Raw genomic sequence first — 22,971 nt, 5'->3', positions numbered from 1 at the left:
GTACCTACCTAAGGGAAACAGACTAGATTTTCCAGGGTTTACTGATATGCCCGAGAGGGTGGAGTAACGGTCCATCACCTCCAACACATACTGCAAGTTCTCCTCCGGATAACGCAGATAGAGGAGCATGTCATCCGCGTACAGTGACACCAAGTGTCTCCCACTTACAGTGCGAATACCCACCTCCCTGTATTGTTGCCTCAGGCATATCGCCAATGGCTCCAGTGCTAATATGTATAGCATGGGTGACCAGGGGCATCCCTGCCTGGTCCCCCTACTGAGTTGCCAAATATCTGAGACTATGGATCCCGTCCTGACCCTCGACATTGGGGTGCTGTACAACAGCTGGACCCATCTGATGTATCCAGGTCCCATTCCGTATCCCCTCAGGGCCGCTTTCAGCCAAGGCCACCGTACCGAATCGAAGGCCTTGACTGCGTCGAGCGACACGATGGCCAGCTCACTCGTGTCTCCCTCAGTTTGGTCGATAATGTGGTGTAGCCTCCTATGGTTATCAGTAATATTCCTGCCCGGGACATAGCCCGTCTGATCTGGGTGTATCAGCTTACCGATCACCCTCTTAAGCCTGTTAGCCAGCACCGCCATAAGTATTTTGCTGTCCTGATTGAGCATGGACAAAGGTCTGTAAGACCCACACTCTACGGCCGGCTTGCCTGGCTTCAGGAGCGGGATGATCACAGCCTCGCGAAGGGACAACGGAAGTTCCCCCTTCTCATAAGCCTCGTTAAACATGGCAAGCAGTGGCTGAAGCAGCTCCTGCTTATATGTCTTGTAAAACTCACTAGGCAACCCATCCGACCCGGGTGCCTTGAACGTGGGCAGATTCTGGATCACCACCTCCAACTCGTCCGAGGTGACCGGAGCATCCAGCTCCGCACGTTATAGGTCATCCAGGGTGGGCAGCTCTATATCCTCTAATGTATGCCGTATATCCTGACTCACGTCCTCCCCTGTGTCCTCATACAAATGGCTATAAAATTTGAGGAACTCCCCGTTTACCCCCTCCTGGGTGTTACAGATGCGACCTCCCTCGCCCCTAATTTCCCGGATCACTGAGCGGGAGGTCTCACTCTTATATAGCCAGGTCAGCAATCTGCCCGGCTTATCGCCCCCTGCGTGTAGCCTTGCAGTGTATTTCTTGTAATTTAATCTGCAAAGTCTATCCCAAAGTGCACAGCAGGTTAACTGTAGGTCCTTTATCTTTGTCCTATTATCACAAGTTGTGTTCTCTTGTCGTGTTAGACCCTCCAGTTCCCTCTCCGTTTCTTGCAGTTCCCTTTCAATACCCCCCTGGAGCCCTTTAGACTTGGAAATGGCTACTCCTCGTACCACCACCTCAAACGCCTCCCACAGCGTTCCCACAGATCGTACGCTGCCCGTGTTTATATCAAAGTACTCTTAAATGGCATCCCTCAGATCTTCCCGGAACCCCTCATCCTGCAGTGCTTCTGTCCTAAGTCTCCAAGTTGGGATCCGCGATCTGGGGGCTGATATAGCCACTCCACTACCAGAGGCGAGTGGTCGGATGATACCCGGGCCTTTTATTCGGCTCCTACCATTTCTACCATTATTTCAGCCGCTACAAACACATAATTTAGCCTCGTATGCAAGTCCTGTGGCGCTGCGTAGTGCGAGTACTGCCTATCCGTGGGATGCAGCCTCCTCCACACATCCTCCAGGCCCAGGTCTTCCAACAATGTCCCTAGCGCTTTAGCCGCCGGCGCCCCTTTCCCCGCCCTGTCAACTGACCTATCCAGTTTGGGGTTTAGGGTGCAATTAAAGTCCCCTCCCCACACCGTCGCACCCCCAGCCAGGGGGCCAAGTTTGCCATAAAGGGCTCTAAAATAAGCCGCAGTATCATGGTTAGGGGCGTACAGATTAATAATGTGCACCTCCCTATTTTCCAGGAGCCCCGTTGCCACCACCATTCTACCATCCGGGTCTACCGTTGAGCTGAGCACCTGAAACGGCACATGTGGCGCCACCCAGGTGATAACCCCCCCTAGCGTACGCAGAGTACGTGGCCCCTACCATGTCACCCCTCCATTTCCTCTTAACCACCTCTAACTTCTCCCTGGTGAGATTATTACGTTTCAAATAACTGTTTAGGCCCCGTACATTCCAGGTCACAATGCAGAGGTTACCCGATGCCATCTACTCGGTCTGTTCCTAATCCACCACTCCCTTCAATGCTCTCCCTGATGATTTGTTTTCCGACTCCCCCCCTTCCCTCTGACAACAGTTCCCTCCCTCTCTGTTCCCCAACTACCCACCACAGCACACAACTCAACCCCTCCCCCCATCCTACCCTACCCAACAAATGCCCAGCTCCATCCCTGGATCTCAGGCCCACCCGCGTCTGGTCCTGTCTCTTATCCGAGGACTAGGACCCCGCGGAGCGTCACCAATCTAACAGTGACCTAACTAAGTATACAACTATTGGGGTCAAGAGGTGCCTACCAAGAGCTCCCTATCGTCTATTTTAGAAGAAATACATCCTACGGGTCCAGAACTCCCCACAAACATAATACAACACTATATTCTAGTCCCAATGTCTCAGCTGTGTCACCCTGGGTGCCGCAGCAGCACGCTACTTATCTTCCGCAGCTTCCTTCTGGACATCCGATTCCTGAGGTCGGCCCTGCATGTCCAGCCAGTCCATCGCTTCAGTCGGCGAATCAAAGAAAAGGGATCTGTTCTTGTAAAACACCTTCAGCTTGGCTGGGTAGAGCAGCATGTAGCGGTAGCCTGCTTCTCTTAGCCTTCTCTTTACCGATCCAAAGTTCATTCTGCTACGCTGTACCAGCAGCGTGTAGTCCGGGTACGCTGTAATCTTTGCTGACTCCCTCTCAATCGTTCCACCCTTCCTGAAAAATTCAAGAATCTTCTCACGGTCCCGATAATTCAGGATCTTTGCGATCATTGGTCGTGGGGGGCTCCTGGGGCCGGTCTCCTGGTCAGGGCCCTATGCGCTCTTTCCACCGCGAACCCCTGGGTCAGCATCCCGCCGTTATCTCCTGTAAGAGCAAGGTTTCCACGTATTCTGTGGGGTTTGGCCCTTCTATCCCTTCCGGTAGACCCACTATGCGGATATTGTTGCGCCTGGCGCGCTCTTCGGCTTGCTCAGCTCTGTCCTCAAGGTTGCCCACCCATTGCACGAGGGCGTGGAGGTCCTTAGTATGCGCGGCGCACGCCTCCTTGGTCGGGGTCATCTCCTTCTCCAAATTCCCAGTGCGCTCTGCGATCTTCCGCACATCCTGTCTCATCAGACTCATTTCCTCTTGGACCGCTCCGATCTTGAGGTCCAGACCCACCTTCAGTTCATCCATTGTCAGGCTCAACCTGGTCTCCCAGGCCACTTTCAAGTCAGCAATCGCCGCCAGCACCTCCTGGATCGTACCCGGTGTCTCCGCCGCTGTCGTAGGAGTCTCTTTGTTCTTGCCCCCCTCCGTAACTGGGGGCGATTTGGCATGGGCCTCCATCGTGGGCTGTTTGATCCTGGGTCGAACAACCTTAGAGGACATCCTGCTGTGTGGTCTAAATGTGAGCCAGCTACGCCTCCTCACGCACAAACGTTCACGTGGCACCAGGCCGCTCTCAGCAGTTCAGGGCCGTTGCAACTATGTCCAATTGTGTTCTTGTCGCTCCCCTCAACCCCAGAATGGGTTGTGTCCTCCGACGTACTCGCGCACTAGTGGGTTGTAGCTCCAGTCTTTGTCTTATTCCTTCAGTGGCCTGTGTTTACCTGCGCTCTCAGACCCCCTGCTTCTGCTTTACAGCGCTTTGCCGATCACAAGGTCATCCAGTGCCCAGTGCTGCTAGCCCCGATGCCCCCTCTTTATGTCTCCAGCCTCAGGAGATCGCTACTGTGCTGATGTTAAATGCGGATGCCCCACGGTGGCCTCCGGTGCCATACACGTTGCTTACTCACTTGTGCCAACTTGAGTACCTTCGTGGCTGCGGGGTGCCCCTTTCCAGTCACTTCAATCTGGGCGCTCCGGGACAGTGTTTGTGCCAATGTCTCTTGTGCAGCGTGTGAAAGTGCACTTCATAAGGGCTTATCAATTTCATGCATTCCAATGGACCATAACACGCCACACGATCCCAGGGGGCCCATTGCCATCCGCAAAAACAGTTCCCTCCTGCCTCAACCGGCCCTTTGTGTTAATCCAGTGTCCTCCATGCCTTTCACGGTGTACATCCCACTGTACTAGCTATGTTGGCGCCGCCTTTGCCCATGCTCAGGGGTAGAATTATAACGTTTATCAATTCAGCTGCCTTTCCGTCCAACTGACTTTAAGTGTTAGCCAGTTTCAGCAATGTTCCCCCTTCTGAGTGTCCATTCCATCTACAGCGGTTCCCCATATGGTTTCACGTGGCTCAGTGAAACGTAATGTTTTGTTGTTGCAGCCCTCGTCTGCTCGCTTCTATGAGGCATATGCTTTTATGCGCGCTCATACCTTTCCAAGATATCATTGCACTTCGTCGCCCGTTGTTACAATGTACTCGGTGCCATGCCGTGTAGCTCACTCAGGCACCCGCCTGCAGTATGCTGTGACAATGTATCCGCCGCTCTGCTTTGTTTAGCCCTGTTGTGCCTACGCCAGCCGCAACATTCGGTCCGCTTTACTCCGCTCATATCGCCTGGTTACACGGGACAGCTGTGTCGGGCAAACTTCTCAGCTCGCTGCTGTTCGATCCGGCAGCGCTCCTCTGTCCCTTTGTTCTTGGCCGAGCGCCATTTTCTTTTCTCAGCAGACTGCTTCTTCCACTCTTCGTCGTCTCACTGCTTCGCTCTCCCCACGTTATGTGCCCAACGCTCAGCACCGCTGCATGCCCGGCATTTTCATGAATCTTCTCCTGTATATACTCAGCTTTTCGTCGGTTGTGGGTGTTCTTTTTCCATCGGATCGTGCACGGATCAACAGGAGTTCCCAGAGATCACGTCCTAGGTCTCGGCCATTTAGCCACGCCCCGGTACCAAACAAAGGTTATGGCGACCAGCCAATCAGGTTAGCCCAATACTGCCAAACATTCAGGTCCATGCGCACAGACCTGGAGACTGGTACAAACTAGGTCACACCACTACAGAGGGTCCAGGGATGGCCTCAGAGTGAGCCCATGTGTTCCTTGTGGTATTCCCAAACAAGGGGATGGCTGAACATCAAAATGGCAGTAAACAGGACTTAAGAAAACACTTTGTATCCCAATTGCTACCAATAAAGTACATTGGGATATTAATGCAGCAAATTTGTTAACGCCCCACAGTGAAGCCAAAACTAAACTACAGCTGCCACCTGCCTACTTCCTAACACCAATGTAGGCAAATATATTCACCCTAGGGGCAATATGAGGTGCTAATAAAGCACTCCTGTCATAGGACCAAACGTTATATGGACCGCTTTAAAACACTTCTAACATATGGATCATATTTTCATTCACTAGAAGTCCCGCTGACAAGAAAATTAGGTCAGAGATCCCAAAAACCAAAGGAGGGAAAAAAGCAATAAGTTCAGGGTCCTCTAAAAGGGCCACCAAATTCCCCCAAAACTGAATTTGTCCATAAAAATGATCATAACACAGACCACCTCGAACCATTCGGTCCAATCCATGCTCCCTACACAGTGTACACAGGAGTTAAAGCCCTCTCTTCCATCACAACATCATTGTTTGCATGCCTGCTCCCAACCAAAACCCTAGTGAGTTGCCCACCTGCCAGCTGAAACCCATGACTCTTCATTCATAACCCTCACAAAGTATACCCAACAATCAACAATGATGAAAAACAACCCAAACACAGCAGAAACTATGCATACCTGATCAATAATAGTCTAAGAACGTTCCCTTCAACCTCCCAACTAACCTACTGACATTTTCACTCTCTAACCACCTTAAACTACAAACATTATCCCCGTGTACGCTGCAGCCTAATGCCTGCTGGCACCCCCAACCACACTAACCATGGAGACATTTCTCTGCACAGTTTCACTTATCCCCTACCAAATAGTCCCTTCCCCAGTGTTTAAACCCAGTGACTTTCCTGGTTTTACAATACTTGCAGCTACAGGGGCTCTCCACTCTGGACAGACAAACACTGACAGTCACCATTGCAAACCACCTAGAAACATACTAGCAAACAGGACTGTATTTTAAGGTGCCAATTCAGCACCAGATAGGGGGCGCACCTACCACCTTTGAAAGGGAGCAAATGGGGAAAGGGTAGCCTCTAGGGCGGAAAGAAGACTGCAAGGAAACACAGGGGCAGGAATGCATTCCGTGTACTATCGGCCGAAGGGTTCTTTCTATGATTAGCAGCAGATAGGGAAAACATAACCCATGAAAACACATTCAGCCGGGATGCCCCCGGGATGGTTCTGACCGGCAAGCCCAGCTATGAACACATGATCACCATCCCGTGGGCTAAGGGGGAGGGAGACTGAGCTCACAGCTAAAACAACACTGGGTGATGTAATGACAGGGCAGCAAGCCAATCCTGCAGGCACCCAGGGGTAGAGAGAAAGTTGGTTTGAGTCAGAGAACTGTTCACATGGCCAAAAGTGCCTATCACCAGGTGGCTATGGGAAGGGGTAACTGGACAGAGTGGCGTTTCTGGGAGGGCCAATCAAAAGGTAGGTTTTGATGTGTTTGGGAGGTGGCCAGCTTTCAGAGTATCCTCTACAGGGTTTGTAAAGGATGATATATAGTAAGTACTGTGAGAAGGTCTCAATTCCCGTCCGAAACAGGGTGTCTCGTGTTCCTTCCTCAATGGTGCTGACCAATGGCAGTATAATAAAGTTCCAGAGGTCAACACAAATGTTATTTTACTAATTGCAAACTGTTCCTGGGAGGGGTGAGAATCAATGTGGTGCCACATGGGGAGGCGAAGAGTTGGAATACTGTTGATCTCTTAGCTCCACTCACATTCTACTAACATACGTTAGCTCTAAGGATATGACGTAGTCTAACCAATTAGCTTCTTGGGAACCACGACAAAATGTGAAGAGTTTGAGTTACTACGGTTTCTAATTCTTGATTATTGTATTTGTAGTATAAAACAAATGTCCACCGTATGCGCAAATGTCAGCTCTCATCAATCAGTTCCAGCCCACTGTTCCATTTGATTTGTGCTCACCCAGCTGTAATAAACAGCGTTCTTGCCCGGTGTGTGCTCCTTTTTGATGACTAGTTTCATACGGTAAAATCGGAGGACGCCCAAGTCCATTTTTGGAGGCCCCAGCGATATCCTCAGTCCTCCCGATTAGTTGAGGGTATCCAAGCCGCCCTCCCTGGGGGCGCGGGTCCGACCAACGAGCATCACTGAGGAGGCCCTGCAGAGTTCACAAAGGTCTGCCTGGTCCTGAGCGCCTTCTGCGCACAGTAGGAGGGGTGAGCTTGGTTTGGAGGCTCTGTGCTGAGGAGACACAAGGTTTTCTAGAACATGAGTATAACCGTGCAAGACCTGGCTGTATAGTGGTAGCATGCCCACGACGGGGGAGAGATAGATTTTATGGTGTCTAGGACGCATCCTCATGGAGGGAGGATGATCGGCCGTAGTAGTATTAGAAATTGGTGTGTGCCACCCAATAGGGAGTGGGCGCAAGTGTGGGCACGCCTACATTAGATCAGGAGAGGTGTGTGGTGAACCCTGTCAGATGGGAGTTGCGCGTAGTACTGCCGATTGTATTGTCATTGGGGTAAGAGTTGTTTTATTAGAGTTTTTTTGTTCTGGGGTGCAGAGAGGGACACAAGGGTCGTAGCTAGTGTTGTTTTATGGTGTGGACTTGTGGTGGAAGAGCCACTGCCCCATGGTGTATATCCAACATTACGATCCGCAGCGGGGTACACCAACCCCCAGTGAGAAATTCAGGGAAGGGACCATGAAAACATGGCAGGGGTGCACAAAGGGAGGAAATACACACAAGGGCAGACAGGAAATAACTAACAAACATAGAAAATAATATACGGCAACAGAAAGACGCATTATTCAGTGAGGCCGAATGAGTGATAGAGGAGGAGGTGTGGAGGAAGAATAAGGGAGACAAGGTGGGATGGTTATCAAGGAGAATACAATTCAAACTAGACGAAGAGGAGCAGAGGGGAAGAAGAAAGTAGCAGAATGAGGGGACGTGGATGATGCAGCATCAAACAAAGGACTGCAAGGGGATGACTGGAGTGATGGGGACAGTGACGAATGGACGGCCCCATGGAGGAGGCAGATGAAACAGCAAAAGCAACAGGACAGTGATGGAAGTGACAGGGACTGGCCAACCTCCCTCCGCAGCTGGGTGGGGAAGGTGAAAAATATGATTGACTCAGACCACCAAAGGAGGAGGGATAGGTCCAAAGACACGAGTAATGCCATTACTACAGAAGAGGTGAGGGGGTGTGCACATGGTGACAAGGCAGACAATGGATTGGAACAACTTAATATGAAGCATGCCCTCCCTTGTGGCAGAGGCCAATAAATGTATACAGGCACTCAAGAAGAAGATGGCCGGGGTGACATTAGCAATAGGGGACATAAAAAGGTTATTTGCAGCCATCATTGGAGAGAAGGCAGAAAGAATATGGAACCAGGTAGGGCAAAAGAGGTGAAATTAAGCAAAAATGCCCATGTCAGAGCTCCCTTTACCAACTGTCGACCACACATCTGGTTTGGAGAAGTATGTATCCTGACAATTACTGCCTAGGGATGGTAATGGCTCATAAAATGAAAAGCGACGATAACCCAGCAGATTACCCAATGATAATAATAATAATAGTTTAGCATTTATATAGCGCTGCAAACCCTCAGGTATCTGAGCACTGCTTATTATTACCCACGATATGTGGTGCTCATTTATCGACCTTGGAAGGATGAAAGGCTGAGTTTGCTCTGCACGGATACCATAGTGAGTGCTCTACTCGCTGTGCTATTTGACCGGCTACATTTGCTCTATCGCATATTGATAAAGGGACTGCCGACAGAAGTACAGGCATCATTGGATAAGATTGTGGGCATAGAAGCTGTTAAGGGCTGGCCCTAAATACAGGCAACGATAGTCCATTATTACAAACGAAAACAAGAAAGTGAAAGACAGGTGGCAGAAAATGCTGCCAAGGCAGAAAACAAGCTGGTGCAAAAGAAATACACAATGGAAGGGGCAATTCTCGTACTTCAATAAGGGGGCTATGTGCAGCCGCAATACACGCCACAATAGGGAACCCCACCACAGGGGATTGTTTCCTATGGGAAGAGGGTACCCGCAACGAGGAAGAGGAGAATATAAAGGATCAGGGTACAAGGTGTTTGGATCATGTAATATATATGCCAGAACATGGGGCATATGGCGCGCACCTGACCTTTTTTGCAGCAAGCCCAGGCACAGGCGATTCAAGTGGCACAGCAACAGGGGTTTGGTACAGTACAGCCACAGCAACAGCAGATGCAGCTTCTTCCAGCATAATCACAAGCCCAGATGCCCACACAGCAAGGTGGGACACTGATACACGGAGGGACAAATGATGGTGGGATAGGAGCCACATCAGTGACACGGCCACCAGCAGTGGCGGCAGGGACTGCAGTGCTGCTAGGACAGAACGTGGTGCCCCATTATTCTCGGGTCAGCGTTGTAGGGGGAAATCATTTCCCTTTCCCGCCAAGTAACATGCAACAATAGGGGGGCCGACAGAAAGTCAGAGTGTGTCCAGTCATAGCAGTAACTTCTGACCCCGAATAGAGGAACCCGAGGTAGCAGTGAAAATAAGACCAAGAGAATTGCTCTTTCTTATTGACAAAGGAGAACCAAATCCTGCGTTGGGGGACGGGGGTGAATTCCCATTGTCAAACAAGGTAATGGATATGCAGGGCTTCTCTGGGGCAGTGGTCACGGTTCCAGTTACCTCTTAGCCGAGCATGCACAGAGCACTCTGCGAGCACAGCGCTCGTACCCAAGTAGGTCCCTATACAGGGTTGAGTTCCTGCTAGGATGGGTCCGGGGGATACAGGAGCAGGTGTTCTGACGGGCCTCAGAATATCTGTTTAGACCACAATGCCAGAAGGATGACATGAAAGGGACAATAGTTGTGTTACAACTAGAGTAAGTAGTGATACGCAGAGACATGGTGATCCTGTGTGGGACAGATAATGAGAACATAGAATGTACAGTTTTTGCATCAACCCTACACTGACAATTACAGGAGCATCTGATGAACAATTGTTCTCCGATGAGAAAGAAGAGCGAGAGAAGGTGTTTCAGATACAGATACCTTGCCAGTTCAAGTAATGGAAAAACTGGTACCAATACTAACGCAGCTAGTGAAACAAGGGAACAACACACAGAAGAAGATCTCAAAAGGGTGCCACAGAAATTATGGACCAAGGGGCCCCATGATGTAGGGATACTAAAAGGAGTGGGGGCATTGTAGATAAAACTAAAGGAAGGGGCGCCATTGCCCCATGCAAAACAATACCCATTGTCCAGCAAAGCAGACGAGGGAATATACTTTAAACATCTCCTGGCAGCAGGGCATCTTTCAGATGCCCTTATCGCCATGCAACATGGCGATATACCCGACAAAGAAATCTAAGGGTGGGTCATGGCACTTCATCCAGGATCTGCACCCTATAAACAATGTGGTTGAAGCGGAATTTCCCTTGGTCCCAAACCCTGCCACATTATTGTGCAACAAAGGCAAAGTACTTCACAGTCATTGACTTGAAGAACACCTTCTTTTCAATTCCCTTGCACCCAGACTCAAGATACTTGCCCACATTCCCGTATCGCGAAACCAGATTCAAGCATACTTGTCTGCCTAAAGGGTACTGCGAGTCACCTAGTATTTTTAACAGGGTGATCCAGATGGACCTGTGCAATGTACAAATGCCAAGGACAGTGATTCAGTATGTGGACGATTTGTTGGTATGCAGTGAGAGACGCAGGAAGAGTGTAGAGCAGACTCAATACACCTTCTGACATTGCTAGCAGAAAAATGATACAAGGTGGACAAAGTGAAGTTACAATATTGGCAGGAAGAGGTTGTGTATCTGTGACAAATAATATCAATTGAGGGGCTCAGGATAACACCAGAGAGGGTTCAGGCAGTCCACTCCACAGCTCGCCCATGTACAGTGAAGGAAACGCAGACATTCCTGGGACTATGCAACTATTGCAGAGCATGGGTGTTCGATTACTCCACTTTCACGGAACCCCTACTGTAGGCCCCTAAAGGAAGCACAAAAAGAGAGGAGGGAACTGAAATGGACCTCTGAGATTAATGAGAGCTTCATAGAACTAAAAGAAGCACTGGCCCATGCCCCAGTGCTGGCCACCACAAACTGCAGAGAAAAATTCTATTTGTTCTCACATTCAGATGGCCCAGTGATAAAAGCGTTCCTCACACAAAAGAAGCCCCAGGGGCACAAACATGTGGCATATTACAGTGGTATTCTAGACCCAGTGATGCAGGGACACTTCCCCTGCGAACAAGCACTCACGGCTGCAACTTTTGCAATAAAGAAGGCAGCAACAATCACCATGGCGTGTACGTGGAACACTCTCTATTTACCATCCTCGAAAAATCAAAAAACACAGTGACAACACAAAGGGCATCAGGATACATAGTAATATTGACAAATCCAGCCGGTGAGGTGGTGATATGTTGTGTGGTTAACTCACCTACCTACATAGCAGAACCTGTAGAGGAAAGAGTCTACATACACGATCGTGCAACACACATGACAGAATGGAAGGGAATATACAGATAAAAGAGGAGGAAATAGCAGGGGCAGCCATGGTTTATATTGACAGGTCCATCAGTATAGACCCAGAGACGGGAAGGAGACATACTGGAGTGGCGGTGGTGTGCAGCATAAATGGGGAAAATGTAATAGCATCACAACGATGACTACCCTCCCACTATTCAGCAAAGGCAGCAGAGTTAGTGGCAATGATCAGTGCATTAAACATGATGGAAGGACATGTGGCTGACATTTGTTCTGATTCCGCCTATGTAACATCAACAATAAATTCAGGATTAGCATGGTGGGAAAGGAGAGGGTTCAGAAGAAGTGACGGGTTCCCTGTACAACATGCAGAGCTGATTAAACAGTTAATTGAGGTCCTAAAAGTACCAGCGGAAGTGGCGATAATAAAATGTGCCACCCGCACAGGTAAACAAGACAGAATATAATTAGGAAACAAAATGGCTTACAGAGCAGCGAAAGAAGCAGCCCATTTACCTGAAGGAAGCATAACAAGGTGCCCAGGGGCAAAAGAAAGAGCCCCACTCATGGCAGCAGAAAGGAAGGTGGATGGGGAGGAAGATAAAGAGGAAAGTTTCAACACAATACCCATCATCCAAATTATAGAACTGCAAGCAGAAGCACCAAAAGAGGAAAAAGATGTAAGGATACAGCGTGGGTGCTCACTCTCACCCACTGACTTAATTTGATGACAAAATAGTACAGGGAAGCCAGTAATACCCAGAAAATCACTAAGTGTAGCAGTGGAACAGCTGTACTTCCCTACCCATGCATCTAAAGGAAGTGTAGCTGCAGAAATGGATGAAGGATGGTATGCACCAAATCTGCATGAGGGAGTGGCAGAGTTCATGGGAAAATGTGTGACATGTCAACAATTTTTGTCTGGTCATACTTTGAAAACCCTCCGGGGAACAATTCCTCAGCTGGAAGAACCCTTCCGGCACTTGCATATCGACTATGTTGACATGCAAGAAATATGTGACTCCTATAGGTACATGATAATTGTTGTCTGTCAATTCTCATGTTGGCTTGAGGCAGGACCCTGTACAAAAACAACGCAAAATCTGTGGCCAAATTCTTGGTGAGGGAGGTGTTTCCAAGATGGGGAGTGTGTGAAGAGATTAGGTTGGATAATTGCCAGAATTTTGCCAATTACCTTTTTGATAAGATTATGCGTCTCTTAGGGATAAACCGGCTGCATGACGAACTGGATTGTTGAACGGATCAATAGCTTGTTGAAGCTAACCTCTTCTCTGTGCCAAAATTGGCTTTCTAGACTCCACCTTACCCTTTTGGCCCTCCATAACTCACCCAGTGCCGATCACCACTTGACTCTGCATGAAATTGTATTGGATAGGAGCATGCATGCGCCTGTCCCTCATACACGTTCAATTTCGGTTGCTAAACCTACCTCAGAGATCCTCGGTGACGAAATGAAAGTATATTTGACAGAAGTTACAAATGTTCTCCACTACATCTCCCACCAGTTTCACAGACCTATATGTCGGCCAACCAACATTGAAAAGCACACAAGTGTCCATCAGGAGGAGGACTTTCTGCAAGCACAGCCTCTTTATCCGAGTGACTGAATTTTTCATCCGCAACATGGTTAGAAGGTCAAAGGAGCAGAGGTTTTACGGTCCATTCGAAGTTGTCTATGCAACCCCAACAGCGATGAAAATCAAGAAAAGAAGAGCATGGATATATGTGTCTAACTGTTAGGGAGATTTGTCATTATTGTGCTTCATCCCCTCTCCTAGTGAGACCCCCGGCACTTTTTGTTGGACTTCTGGACCTTTTTTCCCCTGTTTAAATCTGAATTAGTGGAGCCTTTTTCCACTCATTCAGTCTAATGGGCTCTGTCTTTTGGAACTCTATTCTTTGTAATCGACCTGCACTCTGGATTCTGTCTGCTCCATAGCTCTTAAAGGCATCTGTGTTTTACAACTGCAGCACACAGCCCCTTATGGGCAGTGTTGCTGGGGACCCTTAGGGTCCTCCTTTAAGACTATTTTCTATATCCTTAAGTAACTACAGTTCTTAGGGATAGAAAGATACTTAGTGTCTCCCCCAAAACTCTATAGTCTGAGAGATTGGCACACACCATCTTCAGTGGAGTGTCAAAGGGATACTTAGTATCACTTTTCTCTCTGTTCCTGTGACGTTTTAGTCACGTAGCCAATCACCTAGTTATGGCTGGTGGCAGTGGACATGTTCCACCAACTATTGTTTATTTTTTATACTGCAGGCTATGTCCATAGCCACGCTAGTGCACAATAGGGCCACCCAAGTACCAACTTGGGACCCCCTTCTTTTTTCGCTAATTACTGGAGTGGTTGTACTTTGTTAGCACTTCTACCATTCTGGGAGGGGGTGGCCTGTGTGTGTGTTTTGCTTTTGGCAGGTACCAATAAGTATCCCCGCCTAGGCACCAGAGTGTCTGGGCAGGCAGGAAGTGGGGGAGGAGTCTTCCACTGCCCTGTGCTTTGTCTGCCAGAGTACCTGAATAGGGCCAGCTCCCACAGGTGGTCTGGCTGTTCGGATTGGACAGCCAAATGCCTCTTTCTGCAAAATGCTGAGAGAGATTGCAGAGGAGTGTGTCCTGGTACTGTATAAAGGTGAGGCTTCTGGAGTGTACATCAAGTCGACCACTGGATGCAGAAGTAACCGAAGAAGACGACCAGAGACACCTGCAGACCCTTTGCAAGACTGGGAACCGACCACTGGTGTCTTGACACTATTTCCTATGTGATGGAGGAGCTCCAAAGAGGATGCCTCCTTCTCCTTGGCTGGTGGGAACAACCAGTCCCAAGACGCTCTTTGAAACAAGCCATCTCCTGAGATCCTAGGAGCTTCCAGAGCTGCGAAACCCCAATACCAGGAGACCTGCTGCCCATTTCAAGTGCATCATTGTGGAAAGGCAGAATCTGTCCAAATATGTGCTGAGCCCATAGGGACACTCCAGAGATCTGATCCTACTCACCCAGACCCCCTCACCAGAGTGTGGGACTGCAGATAGCGAAGAAGATTGACCGGGCGATCCTTATTCTTTGTTGGTGCTGCTGAAAAGGTGCCAAAACTGCATAGTGAACCAGGAAGTTGTTGAAAGTTGTGCTACAAGTCCATTGTCTGGCCTTTCCTCAGCAGACCAAGTAATCTGGAGGTCGGGACCAGAGCTGCCACATCATGGAGGAGCCAACACAAACACTTTCTTCAAACCAAATGTACTGTGGGGAAAAGGGTATTGCTTACCTGATTCCGAGAAGTCGCTCCAGAATGTTGGTGTGCATGTAGAGGTGTCCAGGGCAAGCCCCTCTTACCTCTGACCCAAGCTTGTGCTTGTGTCTGCCTTCTCAAGTCCGGTTTTAGGTCTCCTTTGTTATTTGCAAACTTGCTGCTTCAATAGTTTAGACACTGAAAGAAATCTGCAGGAACTCTTCATTCTTCGCTGTTTGACAATACTTCAAGCCCTCTCCGAACTGCCTTTAGCTAGGGTTGTGTTTTTGGACTTTAAAGACTTGTCAGGCGAAGAAAATGTCTCTAGAACCTTGAACGAAGCTCGTGTTGCACTAACCACTTATTTTCCTGCCGTTAAGGGACTTTTCTATATGTGTTTGCAGAGTAAATGCATTACTGTATGACGTGTTGAAAAGCGCACAAGTGTGCGCAATTACCGATAATACCATAACCTTGTCTTTTCCCTTTCTAATGTTGCTACAATTGTAACAGTGAACAAACACAAAAGTGAAAGTGCTTTTTGAAGTTTATAATCTAGTATTCCGAAGTGTTCTACCATAAACGTCTGAAGTATTTAAAGGAATTCTTGTGTAAATATAATAAATATATATCTTTTATATGAACATATGTGTAAGTGCTTCTTTGCTGTGCCTGTCTAGCTAAGATTCAGAGTACTTACCTACGGCTCACATCTTCCTCTTAAAATAAGCTTGACTGTTCTGCCACTCTACCAAGGTCCTGATCTAGTACATGCTGATACCAAGAGTTGGGATCTACAATCCACTGGGATAGCTTACTAAAGTCTTACTGCCAGTAAGACTTTAGGAAAACTCCCCTAACACCAATGTTTGCAAAGACAACAGCAGCACAGCGGAAAGAGAGTGTGACCTAATGAGAGGTATTGACCCATTAACATTGACTTTGTGTACTGCAATAAGATTCTATCGCAGACCTATAAATGAAAGCGAAGATGGGAAAGAGTATACTAGGGGGAATGGGAGAAGAACAAAAGTTGATGTAAATATAATAGGGGTGTGATTATTCCATGCTTCTGTTTTCTGTCTTCTTCTCCTCTTCTGGTTCCTACTGCATAGGGGAAGTACGAGCACGCCTTCTGATGGTGGCAGGGAGACACGCACTAAGAGGAGTATATCTAGTATTGAAGAATTTTACAGTGCTATTGAGGAGGGAGGGAACATCATGTCTGAAAATGTATGGCACAGAGAAATGAAGAGGGTGGGGCAATCAAGCACTAATGGCACTTGCTAGGCGTGCTCACTCATCCCACACCTCGCAGGGACCCCAAAACAATTCCCGCCACAAGACGTGACAATAGAGGAAGGGGATGTCTGATGCATATGTCATTGTGCAAAACCAGTGGGCTATTGCAGGGGCACACCGTAGAAGTAAAATGGAGAGATGAGGGGGAGGAAGTGCACATAGATAACTATATGCAACTAGAAAGCATGGCCCAAGGAGAACCTACCAAGCGCCTTGGAACACTTGTGTATAGGTGCGTTATAAATGCCATATCATATCATATCATGATACTCAAATATAACACAGAAGGAGCACAGAGAGGAAAAAAGGTTGTCACTGCCCACAAGAGAATATTCTGCAAGAGTGCAACAGGACATGATATACAATGGTGCCACACCAGGCCTCTGATGCGAATCCGAGGTTCGGTGTATCACAATGGAAAATGGAAAAGAGGGCTGGTACAGTGCCGCGCAGAATGGCTGGTGGAGTTCGAGGAGAAAGTGGTGGATAAAATTGATGCAGGATGTAGGAAAATAGGTATTCTAACATAAATGCCTTAATCTGGATAGGAGAAAAACAATACCCAGGCTACATAAAACCGTTCACACAGTATTCTTTGTGTTTCAGAGCAAATGGAACGGTGACACTGGGGATGAACACCGGCTGTGAGAGGATGATGAGCATCGCAGCGTTGCAGGCTGCCAAGATTCCAGCCCCTCATGTCCCCAGCCCTCCAAGATGTCAGGCTGGAGCCAGGCCACGATCACCTACATGGCCCTCAAGGGCCTCTCCATCCCTCCAAAGACCCACTTGGAGTCAGACTTGGCGCTTGTGGCACCAGACTCACTCACTACCATAGGATAACATTGGGGATTGGACTTGTAGTGCATTGATGGGGACAAGATGGATGCCCCCACATATTTCGGTTCCCAGAACTACATGTGCAGTCTAGTCTTTTGGGTGTGGTTCAGCCCAGAGACACCTGGGATACCCAGAGACTATTTAAGCCACGCCCAGGCTGAGAAACATGCTTTGTGTTTTCTGCACCTGCAGCGTGACACTCACTGTGTTCGGATCGGTCTCCAGTAGGCCTGCATCTTTCTTCTGCGCTCAGCTCCTGCAAGAACAAGAACACTGCTAGGAACAGCCTTACCTTGCGGCGCTTCTGCCCAACATTCATCGCTCCTTCTGTTCTGCGAGCATCTTCGGTGGTGTCATTCCCATCCCGGCACACCGCTTCCTAAGGAAAAGGGAAAAGAACAGAAAAAAGGCATTAGTAAGCATTCAGCAAATCTTCGCTTATTTTTAAAGACTGTACGAGCTTCAACGCTTACCTGAATCCCAGCCGGTATGGGGGAACTCTATCTTCGGAACTTCTCATCCATCTGCAGAGGGAAAAGACACTCCAGGTTAGCGTGGAAAAAACTAGAGCCGCCCCATACCGTGCTTACTCACTGCATTTCTTCGTCATAACCGGCATCCACGCTGAAAACATTGCGGCACCTAAAAGACACAGAAAAAGAACTCAGTTCAATTCAAATACAAAAGGGTCGCATCGCGAATTGCGCTCTGACTCACCTTCAGCGCTACTCATCTCAGCAGCACGTCGCCATCCCCGGACGCCGGCCATCATCTAAGGAAGAAAAGGGATGAAGTTAGAGAACTGTTGAAAAGACTCATTATACTTACCTGTCGGAGTTTTGCCAGTGAAGTAACTAGGCAGCAACGAGCCTGCATCAATCAACGTGCCCCTGTGCTGAAAGCAGGACGGAGAGCACACTTTCCAAGAAAACAAGGCCCAGTCTTCAGTCGAGTAGACTCCAGGGAAGGGTTCGAGGTCGTAAGAGGTCAGAACAGGCTGAGTGACGTCCCCGTGGATACCAGGTGAGCGTTATACAGACAGGGACCGACGTGTGGTGGGCCTGTGGGACAAGAGCATATGCCCAACTGCCACCAGATTGGGGAGCAAACTGTGCACTCGTGGCCCTCCACAGCCCTGCCTTGGAAGTGCCCCGTGCAGATTTGGTACCATTCAAGAAGCTATCCACCCAGAAATGGAAGAATAAACCGGCAGGGCCCATGGAGACCGCAAGGAGAACAACCGAAGAGAACAAGGAGGAAGAGGGCCAGCAATTATATATCAGCAGAATCCCCCCAAGGTGTCCGTGTTTCTTCAGGTCACTCCTCATTCCCGGGGTGCAAAAGTCAGATAACGCAAAATGGATTCAAATCATGCATTATGAGCTGCTCCAATTGACTAATGCAACCGAAAAAGGATTAAATGCAATCCAAGAAGAGCTCCGAGCTTTGCATCCAATGGCCTTGCAAAATCACTGTGTACTGGACCTTATGACTGCTATGGAAGGTGGCGTGTGCCACAAGATGGTAAGCACGTGTTGCACCGCCACACCTGCAAACTATGCAGCTAACGGAACACTTATAGAGGCTGTCAAGGAGATATAAAAGAATGATGAAAGAGACACAAGATATCACGTCAAGCTCCTGACTGGACCCATTATTTGCCTGGGTCCTGGCAGCAATGTTTAAATTAACTGTCCCTTTGCTGCCGTGATGCTCGTTGCTGTCTGCATCGGCCGGTGGGTCATCATCTAGTGCAATTGCCACCAGAGAAAAGCATGTTACATCATGTCTGCAAATAAAATTGAGCTGGATAAAGAGTTAGGTAAGGAGCCCCCAAGCATGAATGAAAGTGAAGATGATGTGGAGTGCATTTTTACTGCCCCCCCCCCACACAAGACTTAGAAAACTATGAAGCCCTTTGGGGTGAGTGCTCACCTGATGGGACAAAGATATTAATATTTGGAAAATACAAAGAAGGGTACGAAAAAGAAGGGAACATAAACAGGGTCACTCAGGTGTGGGTGCTCAAGGAAAAGGGTGAGGAAATGAGTGGGAAGGAAATGTTGATCAAAAGATTGATCGAAGGGGGGGTGTATTAAAGGTGCTTATTCAGCACCAGATAGGGGGGCGCATCTACTACCTTCAAAAGTAAGCAAGGGGGACAGGGTACCCTTTAGGGTGGGAAAAACATGGGAATACAAACAAACTGCAGTCACACCATAAAAGAAGATTTTGGGGGGGAAATCAGGGGTAGGAATGCAATGTGTGTACTATCGGCCCAAAGGACCTTTCTATGATTAGCACCAAATAGGGAAAAAATAACCCCGGTAAACACATTTAGCAGGGATGTCCCCAGGATGGGCCCTGGCCAGGAAGTCCTGCTCTAAACACATGATCGCCACCCCGTGGGCCATGGAGGAGGGGGACAGAGCTCAAGCTTGGCCATCAGCCAAGACAACAATGGGTGATGTAATGACAGGGTGGCAAGCCAATACTGCGGCACCCGGGGATAGAGGGAAAGTGGACTTGAGCCAGAGAACCGTTCACATGGCCACAAGTCACAAGTGCCTATCGGCAGGTGGCTATGGGAAGGTGAAACTGGATGGAGTGGCATTCCTGTGAGGGCCAATCAAAAGGTACGTTTCGATGTCTTCGTGAGGTGGCCAGCCTTCAGAGTATCCACTACAGGGTTTGCAAAGGATGATATCTAGTAAGAACCATGTGAATGTCTCCTTTCCCATCAGAGCAGGGTGTCTTATGTTCTTTCCTCACTGGTGCTGACCAAACGCATTATAATAAAGTTCTGGCGGTCAGCACAAATGTTATTTTACTAATTGCAAACTGTACCAGGGAGGGGTGAGAATCGATATGGTGCCACATGGGGAGGTAATGAGTTGATCTCTTAGCTCCAATCACGTTCTACTAACATACATTAGCTTTAACCAATGAGCTATGATGTAGTCTAACCAATGAGCTTCTTCGGAAACACAACAAAATGTGAAGAGTTTGAGTTACAACTGTTTCTAATTCCTTGACTATTGTATTTGTGGTATAAAACAAATGTTCACTGTATGCACAGATGTCAGCTCTCATCAATCAGTTTCAGTCCACTGCTCTGTTTGATTTGTGATCACCCAGCTGTAATAAACAGCTTTGCCTCTTGCCCGGTGTGTACTCCTTTCTGATTACGAGTTTTATATGGCGGGATCAGAGGACCCCTGAGTGCAGAACTATGTTGCTTCTGGCCATTAGAAACACGTCTGATTTCTATCTCTACTACCACTAAATCGCAATCCCCTCCCTCTTCTCTTCCAGAACCATGCCAGAAGTGCCAGCCCCAATGGCAGAATTGTGACAGGTGCAACAATCCAGAAAACTCTTCTAGGCTCAGTTTGCTTGTGTTGCTGTTAACTGGTCTTAATTCATGGCTCTAACAACCGGACATTTAAGCGGGCCCCTTTTGCTAAAGAATGACCAGTGTCAGCTCTTGCGAGTGGTGGGGGGAGGTGTGGTAATATAGTGGCTTGTTTAGGCAATAGTGGGATTCGGCAAGCATGATGGTTGCTCCAGTACAGAACGACAAAATGTAATCCAAAAACCTGACTCCAAAGCAATGAAAGTGGAGTCTTCAAATAGCAAATTTAAAATGCTTTTGACATGCGTGATGATCGTGAAGCAGCAGATTGCCTGCACTGAGGGCACTGTGAAGTCTTGAAACAAGTCTGTGCGATCGACAAAAAGACCTGCCTGTAACTTGTAAAGGAAAATAGTGCTTCACAGTCTTGGCTTAATCTGATTGTTTAAATTATGGTATATACCTGAAAGGTAGTTGTTTTCCCCATCGTCTTTGCTAAGGACCCAAAATATGCAAAATGCCTATTTTGTTTAAAATGTTGACTATTTTAACTATTGTACTAATCTTCCACATGCCAGCCATCATGCCCGCTTGCACTTTATTGCTTTATTATATGAAGAAAATAAAACAGCTGCTGTGAAGAACACAGACCTTAAAAATCGATCCTGCATTAATAATGTATGCATTCTTGGTCTCCCTGAATCTACTACATCTGTGGGTTTGTTATAAACATTAAATACTGATGTACTGGGTGGATTGATGATTTTCGTAGCATTTCCATGACAGAAGGAAGCATGGGCTCCAGCCATCCTTCCCAGCCTGTCATTGTCCAGATCTTAACACCGTCAGACAGAGATCTCAACCTACATGAGATCTCTGCATTTGGAGAAAAGGCAGATCTACAGTATCAGTTGGTTAACATATGCTTCTTCCAAGATTTTAACCCTGCAGTCTAATCAGACAGAAACCCTTAACAATATTCAAGCATTGCCAAGATTCCAGGGAGTCAAATATGTCATTTTTTTACCAAGCCCATAGTCATTTACAGTGATCAGTTCTAGTTCTTCATGGTCCACGACAAGGTGTTGGACATAGTGACCCACATCATGCGTGGTACCAGCTAGCTACAACGCTCATATTTTTCTGAGTAATTACTACGACCTGACAAAATGCCAGACCGCCATTTTTGGTGAGTGTGACAAGGTGGTTGGCCTTCCAATGGGGTTTGGGGATGGAGTGAACCATATGTTGCATACCATCTCGCGCTATGTGATACAGGACCACAGGGCAGCATGGGGAGGATCCGCTGGATAACCCCATTGCCACCAGTAAGCTTGGCAGGGACTTCTCACAAGGAAAGCCTTGACAACATGGCCCCTTTAAGGAGGGTTTGGCTGCCGCTAGAAGTGCAGAGAGTAGACTAGCAAGGAATGTTCATGGAAAACTCCATTTTGCCAGCCAGAAACTCTCAGAGGCATGACTGACCAATGCTGACCCACAAATGCCACAGCCAAGTCAACTTGTTTGTAGACTTAGCTATGCCTGTCCATATCCGTGTGACTTTGGGAGGAGTATGCACTGGGCCGCAGGCTACAAAACACTTGCTGCAGGCATATATGGATTCTAGAAATCCAAAACGGCTGATGAAAAAGCTTCTGTCCCTAGATCCATAGGGGTTGGAGCCAAAAATCACACAGCAGCAGGAAACAACACTCACAAAGTAATGTAAACCAATCACCCATCTAGGGATCGGGCTCTGTGCAGCTGCAGACCACCTACTGGGGACCAACCCAAGGATAGAGGTTGTAGAGTATAAAAGGTGCATCAGGAAAAGTGATGGTGCGGGATTTTGGGACAAGCACAGAGAAGGCATAAGATTGGTCTTGAGAAGGAGTAGCAAGAACTTTAGAGGCGGTTGGAGAGGACAGTGAGTAACAGAGAATAGTACAGTTGGAGGACAGGAGAGGAGGTGGTTGAGAGAGAGCCGAGCTGCAGTGGTAATAGAACCCACAACTATGAGGCCCTTCACTGTGGAAGGGGAAGAAGAAAGACCTGAGAAGTATATAACGCTAAGAGGCAGACTAGGCACACTCGTAGCAGATTGTGAATAATAGTCTGCGACTTTGGAAGCATATCGGCTGTATTGTAACACATGTTTACTAACATCTTGTGGTTCAACAACAATATAGAACTGCAAGGGTTTGGGGTAGAATGGTAGTTTAGCGCACTACTGAATATAGTTTCAGCTAAAATGTTTCCCTCTGGCAACAGTAAGAGACAATCTAAATTAGATGGATGTGCGCTTAAAATACATGATATGACTACCACAGATGTAGAAGTGGAATAGAGGTATGGAGATTATTGAGAGAGCCAGGAAGATGGGAAAGAGTTGGAGAGGAAAAAAAAAGTAGGAGAGAAAGAACAACAAGAGAAGGTGAAGTAGAGATAGCCCCAGGATTGGAGAGAGTTACAACCCCAATGTTTGGGGGCTGAG

General features: G+C 48.0%; 1 long non-coding RNA gene across 1 annotated transcript in view; it reads left to right on the top strand.

The window, feature by feature from the left end:
* Positions 1–21,118, top strand: part of LOC138503449 (uncharacterized) — a 219,971-nt gene extending 198,853 nt beyond the window's left edge. The window contains exon 4 of the long non-coding RNA XR_011279636.1: positions 20,438–21,118. This is a non-coding gene — a long non-coding RNA (uncharacterized lncRNA). The remainder of the gene's footprint in view (positions 1–20,437) is intronic.
* Positions 21,119–22,971: the final 1,853 nt, after the last annotated feature.

Source organism: Ambystoma mexicanum, chromosome 11 (assembly GCF_040938575.1).
Source record: "Ambystoma mexicanum isolate Mex_15411 chromosome 11, UKY_AmexF1_1, whole genome shotgun sequence".
NCBI classification, from domain to species: Eukaryota; Metazoa; Chordata; class Amphibia; order Caudata; family Ambystomatidae; genus Ambystoma; species Ambystoma mexicanum.
This window is presented reverse-complemented; position numbering and strand designations above follow the sequence as displayed.